Genomic DNA, 9,482 nt, shown 5'->3' on the forward strand with positions numbered 1-9,482 from the left:
TTCAGCATTCTAAATTTTAGTCTCTTCCGGGTTCAAACAAAATGTAGACAGTTAATAGAGCATATTTGTTTCTCATTTGTTTGTTAATTTGATTTTGTAATGATCTCTTTGTCCCTTCATTTCTGTAACCCATGGTGGTGCCTATCATAAGCAGTCAAAATGCAAATTTGCCTAGAGGCTGGCCCCTCCAGTCCCATAGCAAAAGAATTCTGATCCTGCAAAATGATTTGCATTTGGATGAAGGATTCCCACCACATGTATGAATTTGCACCTGGATGCAAATCCAGGAAGAGTGGGCTTAGGGGTGGGAAGAGGGAGTTGGAGTCTTTGGGGTGAACGAAGGAGGTATTACACTATGTGAAGACTGCAACTCTGTGCTCGGAACAGGAGTGAGAGTGAAGCATTGATTTTTGCCCTTCTGGAAGGTCTGCCTAGGTGCGTAGCCATTAGATGTCGGCAGGTCAACTGCATATTGTCAGGGCAGTCGAATTTATGTCAGTAGTCTGGTCTTTGGCTTTCACAGATCTCTCTGGGCAGCCTGACTAGGAGAGGTTATCAGGTCCCCTGCCTGCTTGGTGGGGGTCACTATTTAACTTCTTTAAACTCTGCTTGGGAATGTGTATCTTTTCTGCTTGTGGACCACATCATTTTTGTTAGTAGGCACCCAGGGAGGCCTTTAAGTATTCCTGCTAGGGATGTGTAGCCTTGGAGTTGCCAATGTGAAGTTTATCTTTGCTTTCCTGGTGTTTGCTATCTGGAGAGGATTATCCAGGGAGCAGTTTGGCTTAGGTGTGAGGCTGATCCTCTCATTTCTTCTCACCCAGTGAAAACATTACAAACCAAATATAATCCCATGGCAAGAGTAGACTCCAACAAGAAAATACAAGCCGTCAAGGACCAACAGTTGAGGATTACTGGAAATGAGATACAGTATATTTTTTCCCCCAATTTTTTTAGAGAAGAAAGGACTGTAATTTAGACTGTAATTTACCCTAGAATTTTACATTGTGTTTTTAAGATGTGAACTGGAGATTTTTTTAGGAACTATTGCTTGCCCAAATTCAAAAGGGAAAATAAAGCTAGAAATAACTTTGAATATACATCCAATTATAAGAATATGATTTTACAGGTCTAGATAGAGAGAACTTGATTTTAAAATTATAGATGATAGTGCAATATGTGTTAATAATGTAGAAATTAAATTAGATTGCTCATCATTTTTTTTGCATTTTACTTAATGTAGTTTCACTAAATAGAGATTTTCAAGTGTAGTTCACTATTGCTAATGCAGTGATTATACTAAGGGTTACTCACTTAAGATAAAAATTTTGAGCTGATTAGGAATTTTATCCAATTACATTGGTCCATTAAAAAATACAGTATTCATACGTTGGCTAAACAGCAGATGCCTAAATGCTAAAATTATTGCTAGAAATTTAAAAGCTATCTCCCTAGATTTCTCATTTGTCCTTTGGAACATGGTGTATCAAAGGATCTTATCTGCAAGTTTTGTAAGATTTTAACAGCTCTCCCTTTAAATCCTTTCTGCAAGAGTCATTTTTTTGTTTGAAAGGGTGACTGTCATTTGGGCCTTGAATCCCTGGGAACCCTCTGGGTTACATTAAAGGGTCCTGGAATCTCCATACCAAGGATTATCAAGGACAGAATAATGTATTGCAGTATTTGTACTACTCTTTTTCATGTGTAAGTAGCTTTGTAATGATGAATAAATCCAGAATGTGCGGCTTTCATGGTAACTTTTGGTGTTCTCAATCAACAGAGATTAAAACAAAACTACTACTTTTGGGTAAAAAAACAGGCTCTCCTACTTGAAAAGCTTGGAAACTCCTAGAAACTGTGAGTAGAAAGTGCCACCAATGTGACAAGCTTTCCGTTTCAACTACAGTGCCTTGTGTGCCTCTGAACTCCAAGTGGTCAAAGGAGCCATTCAATTCCAAGAGTGACTCATGCTTATGTAACATACTGGTAGCAAAAGTGTAGAGCTTTAGGGTTGGTGGAAAAAGGGAGCACATTCAAGTCATCTGCTAACATGGAGTCTTTCAGTTTTTGCATTTTTTCCTACTTTGCTCTCAAATCACCACATTGGAGCTAAGCAGATGACAGCTGACTGTAGAGGTCTATAAACTCATTTTCATCTTGTGTTGAGCCAACCTGGTGAGCCAACCAGGACCCACTGAATCATGATTAAGGAGAGGACTCAATAAAATGCCCCCAACTCCGCCCCATTTCCAGAGCTGAGCTACGTTTCTCCCGCTTCAGATCATTGCTGGGTCAGAAAAACAGGAGCAAGGGGAAGAGAGGCCAGCTAGTGGCAGACGTACCACAAGGTACCGAGGCAAAGTTACGAAGAGAAGGAGTCTTCGTTTGCAAAGGTTAGAATGGCTAAGTAGCAGACAGCACACAATAGATATGAAGAGTCCGCCCCTATCACTCCGATACAAAGACCTAGAGTTCACATTCAAACACAAGGGGTAGAGGAGGCATTTCTAATCATGGCCCCAAAGATGTCAACAACCAGGAAAATGTCTACTTACACTCTGAGTAGGGAAATAAACCCATTCATTTTATATGTGCCATAGGAGTTTTTATTGTTTATAAATAATTACAGCTCTCTTTCATGTTGCAGCATTCTGGGTGGAAGAAGAGAAGGGAATTGGGCCTGTTAACCTTGCATGTAACCAAGGAGCCGTTTATGACTGGCCAGGTGCAAATGCCATATCTAATCTTTCCCTGCGTCTGCTGTGCAGCAGCTGCAGCAGTTGGAGGGAGTTGGGGAGTTATTAAATATCAAGGAAATGTTTGTGCCAGGACTGTCTACTTCTGGGTGGTAAGTGAAATGTACAAACTGTTTTCTGTTTAGAAAGAGTGACAAATGTTAACAGGGAAAAAGTTATTCTTAGTGAGATCCCAACAATGGGGTTGAGGGCAGAGTGACCCGTCTGAGTCCAGAGGAAAATTTAGGACCCTTTACCAGTCTGTTGTCCCTATAGTTGCAAAAGCTTTTAAGTGTATTTTCTTTACTCCTTCTGGTTCTTTGATTATGAGCAGGGCACTCAGATACTGAAAGCCAAAGTGGATTCACCTGAGAAACAAAAAACTTTCTTTAATTCCTATTAATGCCCAAGGATATTTGAAAGGTTAATAATATCATTTGGGTAAAGTCAAATGAGATCTTGAAGAGAAGGTATAATACAAAAGGGAGGTTTGTATGAGTTATTTCTAATGATGTGGAGTACTACAATTAACACTGGCTGTGAGAATATGAGGGTGAGCCCCAGTTCTAGGACCCTTTTTTTTTTTTTCTGAGACAGAGTCTCCCTCTGTCACTGTCACCCAGGCTGGAGTACAGTGGTGCAATCTCACCTCACTGCAACCTCCACCTCCCAGGTTCAAGCAATTCTTCTGCCTCAGCCTCCCAGGTAGCTGGGACTATAGGTGTGCACCATCATGCCTGGCTAATTTTTGTATTTTTAGTACAGATGGGGTTTTGCCGTGTTGGCCAGGCTGGCCTTGAACTCCTGACATCAGGTGATCCACCCATCTCGGCCTCTCAAAGTGCTGGGATTACAGGTGTGAGCCCATGGTTATATTATGTAGTGGTGAAGACTAGGCTTTTAGTATATCTGTCATCTGAATAGTGTGCACTGTACCTCGTAGGTAGTATTTCATCCCTCACCCCCACCCCGCCATATATTTTGATAGATAGATGGCATCTGCAACAGCTGGTAATTGCATTAGCTAAATGTGACAGAAACCTAGTGACAGAGGCTTCATCAAATAGGAGTTGTTGTTGTCACATCTCCAGGAGTTATATGACTGGAGGTGCACAACACAGGGTGGATGCTACAGCCCCACAGTGGCATTGTGTCCTGGACTACTTTTCTTTTCCCTCTCCATCATTCTTCTAATTTGGTTTTCATTCTCATGGGTCTGGCCCCTTCAATAAACTGATCTGGAAGCCTACCCAGTGACTCTGCTTTCATCTCATTGGCCAGAACTGTATCACATGACCACCACTAGCTGCAAGTGATGCTGGGAGTTAAAGCACCTAAATTGGGTCCATTGCTACAGTCAAACTAAGTCAGGGATGTGTAAGTAAGGAAGAAAGTGAAAATGGGTATCAGATATGTGGTTAGCAGTGTCTGTCACAGGGCTCTTAAGAGATTCACAGATTACACAGGCTGGTGAGGACAATAAGTACATGGAATGATAGAGTCACCACTCTAAAGGATCTTAGGAGAGTGAAATAATAAAATGAATTTAACATGCAGAATTCAATAGGGTTAAATTAAAGTCTTATCCCAAGTCTAAAATGGTAACTGGACACACACAGAATGGGGGAAATGTTCCTCAAGAGCACCCTATAAAAATACTTATTCATTTTAATTTACCAGAAGAGTAATATCAACAAAGTAATATTTAACATTTCTTGCCAGGCGTGGTGGCTCACACCTGTGATCCCAGCACTCTGGGAAGCCGAGGAGTGTGGATCACTTGAGGTTAGGAGTTTGAGACCAGCTTGGCCAACATAGTGAAATCCCATCCCTACTAAAAATACAAAAATTAGCTGGGCATGGTGGAGCCTGCCTGTAGTCCCAGTTACTTGGGAGGCTGAGGTGGGAGAATTGCTTGAACCCAGGAGGCAGAGGTTGCAGTGAGCCGAGATTGTGCCACAGCACTTTAGCCTGGGCAACACAGTGAGACTCTGTCTCAAAAAAAAAAAAATGTCCTGAATGTTTACTGTTAGTTATTTCATGTAATTCTCCCAGTAATTCTCTGAGGTAGATACATTATTATTATCATCCCCATTTTTTTAGAAAACTGAAAATTTTAAGTAGCTTGATCAAAGTCCTCCAGCTAGAAAGTGGTTTGAACTTAATGGCAGAGTCCTTGCTATTTACCTCTATATTGTATTGTTCCCCAAGGAAAGGTGATCTATTGTCTAAAAAAGCTAAGTAAATCTTGGATGCACTAATAGTATTATGACATCAATGTCCAGAAAGTGGTAGTCTCTCTTTTCTGGTCAGAACATCTGTGCAACATTGCTCTTTACTCTGGAGTCCACACTCAAACAGGAACCACTGTCCCCTTCCTACATCCATACCTCCTTTGCCCTAGTCTCAGAGGGTAAGAAGGACACTCAAAGCCAACTCTCTCACCCTGCTCTTGGCCCCATCTCATGTCTCCTCTGGAACTCCATCAACTGACCCTTCAAACTCCCATATCTTCCATTTATCACATTCTGCCTATTCTTTTCTCCTCAGCAATTAAATTTTTTTTTCTTTTTTTTTTTTTGAGACAGAGTTTTGCTCTGGCGCCCAGGCTGGAGTGCAGTGGTGTGATCTCGGCTCACTGCAACCTCCCGGGTTCACGCCATTCTCCTGCCTCAGCCTTCCGAATAGCTGGGACTACAGGTGCCTGCCACCACGCCCAGCTAATTTTTTCTGTTTTTAGTAGAGACGGGGTTTCACCGTGTTAGCCAGGATGGTCTCGATCTCCTGACCTCGTGATCCGCCTGCCTCGGCCTCCCAAAGTGTTGGGATTACAGGCGTGAGCCACCGCGCCCGGCCAGTAATTAAATTTATTCAGAAAGTTTCCACCCCAATAAATAACCCCCACAAAACTTCATTTGTGGAAATGTGCACTTTGCAAACTACTGCGTCTAATGAATCCTTGTTAATCACACTTCTTAAAAGAATATTTAACCTAGGCTGTCTCCACCTCCTTACTTCCCATCCACATCTGCAGCTTCCAAGACACGTGGCCTTGGGCTCTCCTGCCTCTTTACCTACATGATGCTGTTGCATGACTCAACCATTTTGAGCTTCAATTTCCTTCCTCAGCTGCAAAACAAGAAAGTTGAAAGAATCAATTGTTTTCATTTACTTTTTTTTTTTCAAGGCACCTAAGGAAGGGTTTATGTTATGTGAATTAATCAGGGAAAGCTTACATAGTGGTTTTTTTTTTTTTTTTTTGAGGCAAATCCTCACTCTGTTGCCCAGGCTGGAGTAGAATGGTGCAATCTCGGCTCACTGCAACCTCTGCCTCCCAGGTTCATGTGACTCTCCTGCCTCAGCTTCCCGAATAGGTGGGATATAGGCGTGCGCCACCACGCCCAGCTAATTTTTGTATTTTTAATAGAGACGGGGTTTCACTGTGTTGGCCAGCTGTTCACGAACTCCTGACCTCCTGTATTTCCCAGCATCTGCAAAATACAAGCCCCTCCTCAGTGGCAGCTATCTTTAAAAGTCAAAGAAGTTTACAGATTGTATTATTGTATTTTAAGGGCTGCTCATTTATCTGACGTGGATCTAGAAAGCATTCATAAATCTGTGAAGTCTAGTTTTTACAAATGTGCTCTCCTACTACTAAATCAAGATAACTTTTAATTCCCAATGACACTGCGAACCTAAACTCTGTATAGTTTTATTGGCTTTCTACTGGTTTTCTCATTACATTATTCTTAACAGAAGAAAGCTGACTGCTTCTGCTTTTTTATACTTAGGAAATAATTTTGGTGGCTATAACAGTATTTAACTTATCATGGAAACAGTGGTGTGTTGAGTGATAAAGTGAATGAAAGGTGGCTGGTTCCATTTTGAATTATCAGCATATTCAAGTCCAACAGAGCTTAAAGGGAAAAAAAAATTATCAGCATAATAAGCATTAGTGACAGGAAGGATCCAAGGAAGAAAATCCACTGGCAGTCTGCATCTGTCCTGGGATTGTCATTCTCCAGCACTACATCCTCTGAGAACGGGAAAAAAAATCTGAATCGCTTGGTAAAACACTTTAGAAGCAGGTAATTTCACAAGGGCATGGAAAGCCTTAAGCATCTACTGCAAATGTAATATAATTATATTTCTAAACTTCACCATCTAGAAGATATTAAGAACACTGGTGGTGTTGGAAAGTTCTGATACTTGGTAATTTTAACTCTTAGGCCACTTCTGTATGCAGTCATTGAAGCAAGCAATGTTCTTCAAGGAAAAATCCTCAGATTTCTTAAAGGTAGAAGCGAAACAGTAATTAATTTAGTTTCATGTTATGGCACAAAGGATAATTTCTTCACCAGATACTTATTTGACTTTTTGCAGCTTTTGGCTCTTGACCATTTACAGAACATGGTGAGAATAAAAAATCACTAAAGAGAGGAGATGAATGGTATGAGAGGTGGGGTCCAGGAGCAGTGGGGATGGAGAGTGAGTAGCGGTATGCAACTACATCATTTTAGATTAATAGAATTACTCCAAATGTTAGAAAATTCAATTACATTTGTAGGTGTATTTTTAAACAGCACTTCAAACTTTTAAAAGCACATTCACATGCATTATGCTTTTGTGTGCAGTACTCACAAAATGTTTACATTCCCAGCTTAAAACTTGTAAGATAGGAAAGGTAACCACTTTGCCCAATGTCTACTACTTCCTAGCGCAAAGATCTCTTCCCCATGCCACACACACACACACTTACTTAGTTTTATCTCTGACCTACATTATTTTCTAATTCCTGAAGTGAGAAGACAGAGAGAGAGAGCAAGAATGGGTGAGAGAAAAAGAAAGACATGCAATTGAACTTGCTATTATAATTAAATGGAATAGGCCGGACACGGTCACTCACACCTGTAATCTCAGCACGTTAGGAGGCCGAGGTGGGTGAATCACTGGAGGTCAGGAGTTTGAGACCAGCCTGGCCAACATGGCGAAACCCCGTCTCTACTGAAAATACAAAAATTAACTGGAAGTGGTGGTTCATGCCTGTAATCCCAGCTGCTTGGGAGGCTGAGGCAGGAGAATCGCTTGAACCCAGGAGGCGGAGGTTGCAGTGAGCCGAGATCATGCCACTGTACTCCAGCCTGGGGAACAGAGTGAGGCTCTGTCTCAAAAAAAAAAAAAAAAAAACAAATAAATAAAATAAAATGGAATAAGAGGTTAGCAACACTTGGACTTGGAAAACACTTTGGAAGCACATCCAGATGCTAGAAAGGGCCCTATGTTAATCAAACAAAAAGTATTTTTCCAAAAATAGACGCATTTGATGATCAACTTTGAAAAGCTAATAATGTTTACATAATGTAGAAAAATACCCAAGCTTCATACTTAGCTTTTTAATGTACACTTAGAGCCTACACTTTTGTGTATTTTACCAAATATTCTTCAAAGGAGTTATAGCTTAGTATTAAACAGATTTTTTTTTTTAAAAGAACAACTTTAAAGTGTGCCATAGGTAAAAGAACCACTTTAGGGGAATATTCTATTAAACATGTTTTTATGGAGGGATCATATAGCATGCAATTATTTTGCAGTTACCTTTCAGCCCCTTGCTGTATAATTATTCATTTAGTTGTATGTGCTTTACAAATTCGCAGCCCCAAAGAGCTAAAAAAAAAAAAAAAATTACACAGAAAATGGTGATTATTCTTAGAGTTGCATGGTTTCTCAAAGTATTTAATTTGCCATTTAATTTGTTAGGTCTGAATTTATATCATGACCTCATGGTAATCATGTACTTACCGAGGGACTTCCGTGGATGTTGGGGTCTCAAAATATTGTGGGAAAGCACTTCGGAACAGGTACAAATCCAAAATGATGAGTGCTATGTGTTCATACACACCCCTGGCTTATACAGGGATAGCAGTAAATATTGTTGGATGCATGCATGTGTATACACGTGCACACATAAACATACACCTGCAGGTAACTTAGGTCTGCTAAAGAGTGGTCCGCTTCACAAGGGTGAGGAAACCTTTTACCCAATTAATCAAAGGCCACTCCACTTACAAAGCTACCCACATGTGTTAGATTTATTTGATGGTCATGGGGAGAGAAACATAAACATCTGAACTTCCTTTTAAAATCAAGAACAACAAACTAAAAATATTGCCATTAAATACAAGAAGTAAAAGCACCCAGTTTGGGAGGGACAGCAGGAAGCACACAGAGGACTACCTCAAATCTTTAAACATCAGAAGACTCCGCCTTTAATCTGCCTTGAATGTATAGGTATTATAAAAGGATACAGCTTCTAGAGCGGGGCAGAATAATTTGCTACTTGAGTCCAAATTGTGGTGTCTTGAAGCCAGCTCCTACTGGCTTATGAGAGCTAATTGTTAAATAACCAGCAATTTTGCAAACAGGTTGTTAAGCTGTTGCAATCTTGAAATCAGCCATGATGGCAGTGTTTACACCACAGAAATTGGCAAACACTACAAGCCAGGTCTCCCTCCAACCCCCACCCCAGAGAGCCAATTTACCAGCACACCAATGAGTTCAAATATTATTAAGGAACACTTTAATGAAAAAGCCCAATTTTCTGATAATTCTTATGGGACAGAGTCTCTCTACTCACCAACTCTTAGACTTTAAACCTTCCCCTGAGTGACTCCGAGTCTAATTTGTATTTTTTCCTTCTTTCTTTAGGCTCTTCCAATCCCCTTGGAGCCTATCACAACTAAACACTAA

Source organism: Macaca fascicularis, chromosome 4 (genome assembly GCF_037993035.2).
Source record: "Macaca fascicularis isolate 582-1 chromosome 4, T2T-MFA8v1.1".
In the NCBI taxonomy this organism is placed as follows: domain Eukaryota; kingdom Metazoa; phylum Chordata; class Mammalia; order Primates; family Cercopithecidae; genus Macaca; species Macaca fascicularis.